Raw genomic sequence first — 12,627 nt, forward strand, 5'->3', positions numbered from 1 at the left:
TCGAACGGGCACGATGTTCTCATAAATTAAATTACTTTGCCCATAACAAAATGTCAATACCAGATTTCTTATTAAAACAAGAATAAATCCAAATAGTCTCAGAAAAAGCCTCCTCTCACTTAGGATTCTGGTGTGCACACATCATGCTGTAAGGGGATTGAATTGGATCGGACGACCTCCCACATCTCACAGCAGGGGCTGAAATTTCAGCACCGGGATTCGCAGGGATTGTGCATAATCTAATTGATTCTTTGCTGCAGATGCAGCACTTACAATGCGGGGACACTCCCCCACACATTTACAGTAATATTAGTAATATAATCAGCAGCGTGAATACGCCGCGCGGGCGTCTGGAAGCGATGTCTTCAGTCTTCAGTGCGTGCTCACTCACTCCCGCGCTCTCTTTCTCTGTCTCTCTGTCTCTCTCTCTCTCCCTACCTCTCCCTCTCCCTACAAAGCTACGAGCCCCCATCCCCCTCCACTAATGTTTACTTAGACTATACACTATACAGTTTGTATGAGTGTAATCCGCCTCTATACTTTCATTAATAATTGTTTGAGGGTGTCTTATTGTCTTATTGATGCAACGAGAAGTCCAGCTCGCTTCAGGCAGTTGAAGGCACAGTAAAAGGGCTCATCGGTGCTCAACAGGGACAACTTGAATTAGAGAGAATATCGTCACTGTCCGGCCGAAACCTCATATCTCCAAGTTTTTTACGATTTTTTAAAACACATTTTTGGACACTACTCCTACAGATTTTGCCCTAAAATCACGCAAATCGCTACACAGTATGTCTACACTCATCTCTTCAACATGGATCTGTCCCATATAGCGCCACCATCAGGCCGATTTTTTCAAACACATTTTTGGACACTGCTCCTACACATTTTCGCCTAAAATCACGCTGCGACCTGACGGTCGCTTATCTCCCGATTAGGGAGTCTTACTGGTCTATAAGCAAGAAAATGAAAAATAGCTGACAGTGGTTTGTAATTTGGTTAAATATTCTTGTGAATGAGTTAACGTCTAACAGAGCTGTGGGGTTCACTAAGTCCACGTTACATAATCAGCTTATTAACACGTGGTGTTTCTCATACAACGGCCTTGACAAGAAAGGAGGAAAGAGAATGTGACGCTGAAAAGCTATTGAAGTTGCAACAGCTCCAGGAGGAAAAGCGGTTCTCAGAACTGCCCGCTTTTTAGTGGAAGACTAACTGGCTAATTGGTCATCAAGAGATGCCTTTTCTGCTTCTTTTTAAAACCTCCTGTCAAGTTATGGAGAGGCTACTGTACCTCAAGGAGAACGGTCTGTCGGAGATGCACCAGTGAATAATACGCTTGCCGCATTACTGATGTAATTTCTTGAAGTTAAAGGGCCAGTTCACCTCTGGGGCAACCAGATCTTATTTTATTGTTGTTTGGACACGATCAACACAATCCTGAGTAATCTTTTGTGTTCAATCTGTGTTTTGAGATATTTTAGTATTTCAGCATGAATGATGATGCATTTTGCATCATATGATGCAGCATGATGACTCATATGATGCAAAATGCATCATCATTCATGCTGAAATACCAAAATATCTCAAAACACAGATTGAACACAAAAAATAACTCAGGATTGTGTTGATCGCGTCCCAAACAACAATAAAATAAGACTTGGTTGTCCCAGAGGTGAACTGGCCCTTTAAGTGAGAAGCAGTGGTTCTCAAACTTCCTCATGTCAAGGACCACCTAATCAGTATGTATCAGACCGCAGACCGCTCCACCTGAATATATTTTGTCCCAGGCTGTGTTAATTTTGACAGCAAGTTTTGATTTAGTTTTAGTCATAGTCTTTTCAATACTTTTATATTACTTTTTATATTTTGGTCCTTTGAAAGGTTTCAGTCTAGTTTCAGTCGACTAAATATCTCGATTTTGGCAGGCCTTGATGGTGTCGTATTGGCTGACTTGGTATGCATGCTGAAAATAGCTCTCTACAAGATCAGGATCTACAAGCTCACAAAGCGCCGCAGCGCGATTTTCAGAGCACAACAGCCAAGCACAACCGAACATAAAATGACTTTTCTTAGTCCTATCGCTACTCAACCCGCGGCCCGCGGGCCGCATGCGGCCCTTTCCGCATGTCTGTGCGGCCCGCCATGATCATGCCAATAAAAATATAAAATTTCTAAGCCTGTCAAAGTTAACGCGTAACGCAAAACGCGGTGATGTTTGAGCCTCGGTGCACTCCGTAGGTAGGGATACGAGTCAGGAAGCGAATGCAGTCAATGCACAGAACACAGCAGTGCGGAGATGCTGGCGGCTACACTAGAGCTAATAGTACAACGAGACGGTCAGACAGACACATCTGCGGAGATTTTGCAGCAGACAACCACAGTCGGGCTCACTGGAGTGGAGACGCATGACGGCCGTGCGATATGAACGCCAAGAGTCGCGATCGACGTTCATATCGCACGACCGTCATGTTTCAGGCTAGTGAAGAAGACGTAGCCCTTGTCTGTGCTTGTCTCTGCCTCCGCGACTCCATCAGTCAGCACCGACATACAGTGCACGCATTCCAACAGATCGCAGCAGCCAGGGAACTATGGTTATTGTACCCACTAATCTCCTCCAACGAGCAGTTGTGTTTTACAAAGATCAAAGCATCAAACTGTTTAACAAGTACAGTGCATCTGAGGCTGAGTTGAACTGTACTTGAGTTATTTTTCCATACAACAACTCTCTTCACCAAAAATAGCCGATCTACAAGCTCACAATGCATCTTGTGGTGAGCTTGTAGATCGGCTATTTTTGGTGAATGTCCCCCAAGAATAGGGATGCTGGGGTTTGAGTGATTGAATAAGTATAAAAGTCTATTTATTTTAAATCCGTCCTATTAATGAAAAGGAGCGTTATTGGCATGAGAAACCCCATTCACTTCACATTTTGTGAATAAAGCCTAATTTGATAAAATTTGATCATTTCATCATTCCATCCATGACAATCTTTTGGTTCAATGAGGTTTGGCCTGGCTTGTATAAATGGAAATGTGTCTGTTTTCTGTGCGTTTCCTTTATTATTAGACTTGTCATGAAGTGTGTTACAAAATCATTGTAAATGTCCAAAATGGGACCGTCATTTTTAGCTTGCGGCCCTTTGGACTTTTGGTATTTTGCTGAGTGGCCCCTGAGCCGTCTGAAGTTGAGTAGCCTATTGGATCTCTTCAAGGATCTCGTCTAGTTTAACTTTAACTTATCAATATATTTATTGTTAGTCTTAGTCATCATAGCTTAGTTTTTAATGTAAAAAGGTAAATTATTTATCATAGTTTTAGTAGATGAAACTTACACCGGTCCCAAGAGTGTTTCCAGTGAGCCAACATACAAATATCACTGTTTGACTAGAATAGAACACAACCTTAATTAGCATCATCGAGAACTAGAACACCTGTCGAGGAAGAATTGAGACCCAATATCTTTTCAATATGGCTGCTGTGCATAGAGCCTACAGTTAGGGCTGTCACGATTATGACATTTTACATGACGATTAATTGTCACTCAAATAATTGTGATTAACGATTTAATTGTGTTTTTGTCGTTGACAATTACATTTCTGGCTTTTAGGCTTTGAAGTTGCACATGGTAGATATGACACATAACCCAAATATACAAATAAATTACTGACATATTTGACAACTTTATACTTAAAAAAGAACATTGATAGTGGAAATAGCCGATCTACAAGCTAATAATTGTGACAGCCCTACCTACAGTATAAGGCTTTTGACAAAATGACAAACTGTTGATTTTTGGTTGAGTTAGTCATTCCGGTCTCTGAGATGAGAGGGGGAAGTTAGGGGCACAATGCTCTGGAGCTCTGGCCTTAAATACTATTGAAGTCAGTAGCACTTATAGTTATTCTTGTTTAGGCATCCCCTTTTTCATTTTTGTCTATTTACCAGTAAGACTCCCTAATCGGGAGATAAGCGACCGTCAGGTCGCAGCGTGATTTTAGGGCAAAATGTGTAGGAGCAGTGTCCAAAAATGTGGTTCAAAAAATCTGCCTGATGGTGGCGCTATATGGGACATCCATATTGATGAGATGAGTGTAGACATACTGTGTACCGATTTGCGTGATTTTAGGGCAAAATCTGTAGGAGCAGTGTCCAAAAATGTGTTTGAAAAAATCGGCCTGATGGTGGCGCTATATGGGACAGATCCATGTTGATGACATGAGTGTAGACATAGTGTGTACCGATTAGTGTGATTTTAGGGCAAAATCTGTAGGAGCAGTGTCCAAAAATGTGTTTTGCAAGAATCGGCCTCATGGTGGCGCTAGAAGAGGGCCATGTGAGAAATGAGGGGTGGGGTCTCCGCGTTGCCTTGGCGGACGAATAGGTACCGGCCCCGGCTCTCCCGGACGCTCCTAGCCCGAGTTACGGCATTTTATGTGAGCTGCAGTGGAGGGGGTCCTCCACTGGGGGCGCCACCACTTTGGCATCCGTTCTGGAGCACCAGGAGTCGGTGGTCCCCGGGAATTCCCCGGGATCAGCCCCGTTGGGGTGGTCATTTGGTCATTTTTGCACATTTGGTCATTTTTTACATCTGGGGGTCCCCCAGGGACCTGGGGGTCCCTGGAGCTCCGGGGGTCCTTGGAGGTTGTAGTTTGGCAGGCAAGGAGTGTGTGTGCAAAATTTGGCATGGATCGGGGCAACGGTTGCGGAGATATGAGCAGGGCAATAGTGTGACGTGTGACGTGTGACAGACAGACGGACAGACTGACTGGCTGACTCACAGTTTGTGGAGGTTTTGATAGTAAGTGCGACCTGGCGGTCGCAACTATTTTTCAAAGCACAAACTGATGTGCTTTTCATTTATGGGTTTGTTATTGTGAAGTGTTTTACATTAATGTGCACTACAGGATGTGTTGTGTTATGATGAGATTGATCCTGCTGCCTTTCTGGGTCAGTGTTAAACCTGAGTGGGCTTTCATGAATTGAACGCACTAACAAGCGGTGCATGGAATAATCAATACGAATTAAAGGCTTAAAGGACAACCTCACTATTTTTCAACCCATCTTCATATAATTGGTCCTTGGTGAGTTAATGCTCATTATAGCGTGTAAACCTTTTTGTCTACACCGTAAAAAAAGGTAGCAAACTAGACCCTGGAAACTACCGTCCCGTTTCCATTCTCAGCTCCATATCCAAAGTCATGGAGAAAATAGTCTACGAACAGATTGCAAGATATCTCGATGAGAATAATCTGATTTACGAGTTCCAATCTGGATTCAGAAAATCTCATTCCACCGACACATGCCTTCTCTATTTGACTGACCAAATCAAACGCGAAGCGGATGACGGCAAATATAGCGGCATGGTCATGATGGACCTCCAGAAGGCATTTGATACCGTAAATCATTCTATTCTGATTGAGAAACTAAAAGCCATCGGTCTTGACAGCGCAGCAGTGAGTTGGATGCAATCTTACCTGGTGGGGAGGGAACAGGTGGTGGAGATTAACGGTACCATGTCCCCCCCCCTCCCAGTAAGCTGTGGTGTTCCTCAAGGTAGCATACTGGGGCCTCTGTTGTTCCTAATACGTGAACGACATGGCATCTGCTTGTGACTGCAACCTGTTCCTGTTCGCGGATGACTCGGCTCTCCTAGTCTCGGGCAAGGACCACTTGCAGGTTGAGAAGACACTTAACTCTGAACTAAGTAAGATCTGCACATGGCTTAACGACAACAAATTATCAATTCACCTGGGAAAAACGGAGTCCATCCTCTTTGGAACAAATCATAACCTCAAAAAGGTCGATAACTTCACAATCAAAGTGGGTGACAAGGTCATAACACGAAAAAACGAAATCTCTTACTTAGGATGTATCCTGGAAGCTAATCTTTCCAGTGAAAAGATGACTTCTAAAGTAATAAATAAAATCAACCAACGAACTCGTTTCCTACAGAGGATAGCCCCGATGGTCAATTTTAACACACTGAAGACCATAGCTGGTGCAATAATCCAGCCCCTCTTTGACTACGGAGTCCACGTATGGTATCGTGACGCCCCACAAGCCCTGAAAACTAAACTCCAAACAGCCCAAAATAAACTAATTAGGGTCCTGCTTAGCCTTCCCTATCAGACTCACCTCACCGCTACTCACCAATTAAGAGTGGGGTGGCTCAGAGTAGATGACAGAGTACAGCAGCTTGCAATGGGCCTGGTGTACAAGATACACTACACCACTATGATACCCAAGTACCTGTCAAAATACTTTATAAACATTAAGGATGTCCATAATTACAACACCAGAGGCAGTGCCACAGATCACTTTCAACCCAGAGTCAAAACCAACAAAGGGTCAAACTCTTTTTTCTGCTATACCACCAAAATGTGGAAAGCCTTACCGAAGGCCATAAAGGAGTGTGGATCACTTGCATCCTTTAAAATTGCCCTGAAAAGCCACTTACAGGCAGCAGCCGTTCGCAACTGGTAATAATGAACCTAGCCCCAACCCTACCCTCCCCTGCCCCTTCTTTGTATATACTGTTTGTTTAAGAATTACTGTCTTTGTTTTGTTTTTCTTTACATATCTACTGCATAGTACTGTGTTCTATCTGTCTGTCATTCAATGTTATATGAGATACTTCAATGGTTTCCAGTGGAAATAAGCTTAGTCTTTTCATGGATCTCCTTTTAGTAGACCTTGTACCAGTGAACTGTACCGTCATGAAACTGTACCTTTTCCTATGCAAACTTCTAATAAAGTCTTCAATCAATCAATCAATCAGTCTTTCTCTCAGAGGGGGGCTGTGGACCACAGATATAAAGAGCTAGATGCCTCGTTCGCCTCTACAGTTAATTGGAGCTATGTGCAAAAGTTCTTGTCCGGACTTCCTGGAAAAACTAAGGGAACGCTGTCAGTCAAAGTGACTACTGGCCAATCACAGCGCGACTTTTCCGGGACTTATCCAAGGACCACAATTCAATTCAACAGAGCCAGTTCCGATGTTGATCGGCTCAGCTCTTCTCACAGGCTGCGTACGTAAAGACCCGCCCCCACCTGCCTCTGATTGGCCTGTCAACTTCCCTATGTGTGACGCACGCGGAAGCAATGAAGACGGAAGTGATGAAGATTCCCTTAGTTGCTAAATGCATACGCCCCCTAGCCGAAGGAGGCGTCTACCTTTCTATGTCTATGCTGTGGACTGTTCAGAAACCGGCCTACCAGTGACACTGTAGATGGGGGAATCCAAGCCACTGTAATAGAAACTGCAGGCGTTCTATTCCAGGGAATGTTAGCATGCTATGTTAATACAAAATATATAAATTGGAGGGGGAAAACCTAAATAAGGTCACTGGTGGGCGTGTTTCTGAATTGTCCACAGCCAAGAGACAGAGTAGATTTTTTTTTAATGTATTTTACCATATTATCATGAGCATTAGAGAGGACCAATTATATGAAGATTGGTTGAACATCGGTGAAGTCGTCCTTTAAGCCAGAGGTCTTCAACAGGGGGTCCGGGACCCCTATGTCAGCGGCTAGTTAACGGTAGAAATTGACATTTTTTTTATGCCTCAACCACTTGTTAATGGATGGAATAACGTCAGATTAGCTTAAGAAAAGCACAGAATTCCCCTTTAATCACTTGAACCCTAGTATCCCTTTGAGGAGAACTTTAGCCAAAATAGCAGATCTACATTATGAGCTTGCAGATCGACTAGTTTTGGCAAAGAGGTTTGATGTAGGGTGGGGAAAAGTACAGAACCAAAAGTCAAGTTTACTAAGTATTGAGGGTTTAAGTTGTTAAAATGTCTGAAAATACACATGGACATGAATCCAATACTGATGTCAAATACTGTAAGTCTGAGAAGCTACTGGATCTATTACATCTATGAAGAAGTTTAATCACACAGTAGCGGAGGTCCCTGCTTCATCCTTAGTCTGAAATTTGTTGAAGACCCCTGCTTTAAGCTCTATACTGTAGATGCTTTCGCGTACAACAAATAACCATGCTACACACAACCCTTGATAAAGAGTCAGAATCAGATTTTATAATAATTATGTTTGAATGTGAAGCTGAAAAATCATTTTGTGATGATTATGAAGGCTGCAGGTTTTATCCGTGTTTTGGGTGGGTATTGACAAGATCCTCATGATGCGATACATATCACGATACTTGGGTCACGATACGATTGTATCACAATACATTGCAATGTGATACATATTGCGATTTTTTTGTAGAGCTGAAAATACAACTTGCCATGTAACACCTGGGTAATAATATGCATGTAAATCACATTATATTGATAACTCAATGGACAAATTGAGTCAAATCCATTTTGATAGATTTTTGCAAAACACATTTTTGGACACATGCTCTTACAGATGTTGCCCTAAAATCACGCAAAGCGGTACACAGTATCTCTAACTAGCATTGACTGCTATGGTCTCATTTTGTAAGACACTTTATGTATATATACTTATGTATTATTCGCCCCCTCTATTGATGCACCTTCTCTTTATTGGTACTGTACTGCTCTTGTTCTTTCCTCTTATCTATCTTTTTTCTTCTCTGTAACTTTGTAAATAACTGTATACTGCTGTGCTACAACTGGACAACTGAAACTGAATTTCCCCCTTGGGATAATAAAGGTATCTATCTATCTATCTTATCTCCCGATTAGTGAGTCTTACTGGTTGAAATATATTTATATTCTTTTTTTCTCCAAAAGTATCGCGATACTACATCCTGAAGTATCGATACAGTATTGGGAACTAAAATATCGCGTTATACAGTATTGCCAAATGATTATATTGCCCATCCCTAATGTTTTCTTTTTTTTTCAGTGTTCTCAGGCTATTAATGGTCTCGCTCTATGTGAACTATCTCACTGAACTAGTATTCTACTGACACGCACGCACACACGCAAACAGTGTGCCAAGAGCCTGATGAGCCTGATAATAAATGGGGACATTTCAGTCCACTGTTCCTCCTCCCCTACATTCTCCTCTCCTCCCTTCCCTTCCTCTCCTTTCATCCCTCCTCTCAGCTCTTCACTACTCCTCTCCTCCAATACCTTCTCCTCCCCTCCCCATCTCTTCTCTGCTCTCATCCTCTCCTTCTCCCAATCTCGCCTCTCCTTTCATCTCCCCACTCAGCTCCCCCTCCTCCTCTTTATCTCCACTCTCTTATTGCACCTCCCCCCAGAGCTGCTAACGTTATTTGCAGTTAAAGTTCCTTTTTCAGAAGGTAATTTAAAGTCCGGGCTCTCGACCCTATCGTCTTATTGTTGCGCTCACCTTTGTACCGTATAATTCTTGTTCTTTTTTTGAAGTGATAGAAATGCACTATTATCTTATCTTGCAGATTGTATTGTTGTTGTTGTTAGCTCAGTCTTGTGGAACACGCCGCGCCAGCAGTTCACCTCTCGCACCTGTAAGAGTGAACGACAAATTAAACCTTTAATCTCCTGATTCATCCTTTATTTTCCTCTCCTCTCCTCTCCTCTCCTCTCCTCTCCTCTCCTCTTTTTTGCCTCCAGTTCTGCCTACCCCCCCTCTCTCTCTGTGCATCACAATACCTCAACCTTTCTCTTGTCTCCTCTTCAAAGCCTGATGGCCCCCCCCCCCACCTGACTGTCGATGGATCCTGTATTATATCTGTGTGTGCGTGCGTGCGTGCGTGCGTGCGTGCGTGCGTGCGTGCGTGCGTGCGTGCGTGTGTGTATGTGTGTGCACTTCATATCTCCAGGCTTTCATTGGTGCCTGACTCCCATCCCCCCCCCCCTCTGTCACAACACATTAACTGCTGCCTCTCTCTCTCTTCTTCATCTTTTCATCCTCCCATCTTTCTCTTTCTCTCTGCCACTTGTTTTCTCATCCTTCCATCTTTTTCTCTGCCTCTGTCTGTTTTTTTCTTGGACACTTTTCAACATCAACCACTGTCTCTTTCCCTCTATCAATATTGGTCTTCATTTCCCTCTCTGTCCCCACACGCGCACACACGCACGCATGCGCACACACATGCACGCACGCACGCACGCACGCACGCACGCACGCACGCACGCACGCACGCACACAAATCTTTCTCATATAACATCTCTATTTCTTTCTTGGAATTCTTCTCTCTGTGTCTGCGTCTCTCTCTCTCTCCTATTACATTTCACTCTTGCACCTCTTCTCTCTCTCACTATCTCTCTCTCTCCCTCTCTCTTGCCCTCCCTCGCTAAATTGCTCTACTGCTTGCTCCCTTGCGCTGCAGTCGCTCTCCGGCGTGTGTGTGTGTGTGTGGTCGTGCAGCATAGCGCACATGCCTGCGCTCTCTCTCTCTCTTCTCTCACTCACTCACTCTCTCTCGCTCGCTGCGCGCTCGACAAGATGCTGTGGCTCCGCGTGTGGCCGGTGAACAGGTGTACTCTGAGCGACAGGCAGGCAGGCAGCAGCAGCAGCAGCAGCAGTAGTAGTAGTAGTGGTGGTACACGCTCCACAGTCAAGGGACTCCACTTTAGCTTGACTCCATCCCAGGACTGAGGCACCTTACAGGGGGTCAGAGACGCCTGCGATCTCCCCCCTCTCCACATCTGGTCCTGGAGCTTCAGAACACTGGAGAAAAGAGGAGAGGAGAGAGGATATAGTGTCAGTCACAGAGGTACCAAGGGGAGGCTTAGCCGCGGCTGGATCCAGCGTGAGTAGTGAGTACCCATACATGCTGCTGCTGTTGGTTCTCAAGCGTTTTTTTTTTGTTTGTTTTTTTCATTTCAACGGACCCCCCATAACTCTGAGAGTGTAACACATGGAACCAAATGGACCCGTACATTTGTTACACTCTCAGAGTTACTAGACCTGTAAAGCAAGGGTCTTCAATAGGGGGTCCGGGACCCCTAGGGGGTCCTCAGAGTTACTGCAGGGGGTCCTCCAAATCTTTGTGTGATAGAAAGAAAAAAAGGAAATCTCCTTTTTAGCCAGATTCTTAACCAGATTCTGAGAACCAAAAATAGCAGATCTGCAAGCTCACAACGCTTCACAGCGCGAGGCGTTGTGAGATTGTAGATTGATTGACATGATTGACATGAACCCAAAATTCCCTAATGATTGTGCTGGCAAACAATGAAACGATATGGAATCTATGAAAAGGTTGTGGGGGTCCCTGCTTCATCTCTCTCTCAACTAAGGGGTCCTTGGCCTGAAAACGTTGAAGACCCCTGCTGTAAAGGGTCCATTTGGTCCCATTTGTTGCATACTCAGAGTTACTAGACCTGTAGAGGGTCCATTTGGTTCCATTTGGTTACACTCTTAAGACTTACTGGTTCCATGTGTCTACAGATCTAAGGGGTTCATTTGGAACCCCTTCAAGGCACCCTGAGGGTCCCTGGACCCCACTTTGAGATCACTGGTGTCAGGGGGCGGGGGTTTGTCTGGGGCTGCAGGCATTTAAATGCTGTAATTGTGATTATTTTCTTGTTAAAGTAAGTGTTACCTGTCTCTAAATTTTGATAGCAATCATTGCTTATAGAGTGTTTGTTCAGTAACAGGGGGTCTCCTTGTCTTTTTATTAATTTTTTTAGTTCAAATTCATTTTACTGTAGGGATACCAGTTTTATCCAATCAGGAGAGAGAACTCCTACAGGATAAACAATGGCGTTGGAAGTGACGGCACAACGAAATGAGCAGACAACATTTTGAACTGGATCACTGTCTATGACACCGAAGCTCATAAATGATTGGCTGAAATTGGCTACCCACCTGAAAATGTATTTTCTGCTCACTATGAAGCTGGCGAGACTGAACAAACACTCTAATATAGCAATGGGTGTTTATAGTGCTTTAACCTTTTAACAAAAACTGTTTTTGTTTTGACCAAAGAATATCACGTATCCTATTAATAGCCCTTTATACTTTGATGTCCAACGAATAGCTGTTTGATCCACAGAAAGGGAGGGAGAAGGAAAAAAGGATCAACCGTTAGTTCTTTCAAAGACTATTTAACTCATTCTACTACTCTTCCACCACAATGTGGAATGCACTTACACCATCCATTAAATGATGTGTATCACATTCAAAATCGACCTGGAACAACAACATACTCTCAGAAAACGACATGGGGAGTTCGATTTTAAGTCCCATTGAAAGAAGTTGTCATACATCTCTGCCGTTTTTCCTTTTTATCTTTTCTCCTTTGTACATAATATAGCTGTTTGTTTTTGTTGATGACATGTACAGTATTAATATATGTGTTAATATACAATGCTCTGTTGATGAATTGAATACAAAGGACCACAATGGAAACAAGTCCCCAGGACGTTTTTGTGTTATCCTAATAGCCTTAATGTCTAACCGTACCACACTGTTTACATTGCTGACTAATATAGTATTCATTCAATCAATCAAACTAGACACATTGGAAATGTTACTATTTGACTTTTGAACCAATCCCATGAACGCATTTATATTTCATTGTAGAGTGGTGTTGCTCACCGGAAATAGTTGATCCACAAACTAGGCTCGTGGCTGTGCCAGCTGGAGCTTGTAGAACAGTGATCCGTGTTGGTGCAAACCGCCCAATTTTAGGATTTTTATACATTTGAAATGGGACCTTCTGACAGCTTTTACTTTTGGTAGACCTACTTTTTAAAGT

The 12,627-nt window shown here is 43.4% G+C and overlaps 1 protein-coding gene across 1 annotated transcript in view; it reads left to right on the plus strand.

The window, feature by feature from the left end:
- Positions 1-12,627, plus strand: part of ankfn1a (ankyrin repeat and fibronectin type III domain containing 1a) — a gene marked incomplete at both ends in the record, with an annotated part of 215,853 nt that overhangs the window by 111,853 nt on the left and 91,373 nt on the right. The window lies entirely within an intron of this gene.

This window comes from Nannobrachium achirus, assembly GCF_963921795.1.
Source record: "Nannobrachium achirus genome assembly, chromosome: 18".
Taxonomy (NCBI): domain Eukaryota; kingdom Metazoa; phylum Chordata; class Actinopteri; order Myctophiformes; family Myctophidae; genus Nannobrachium; species Nannobrachium achirus.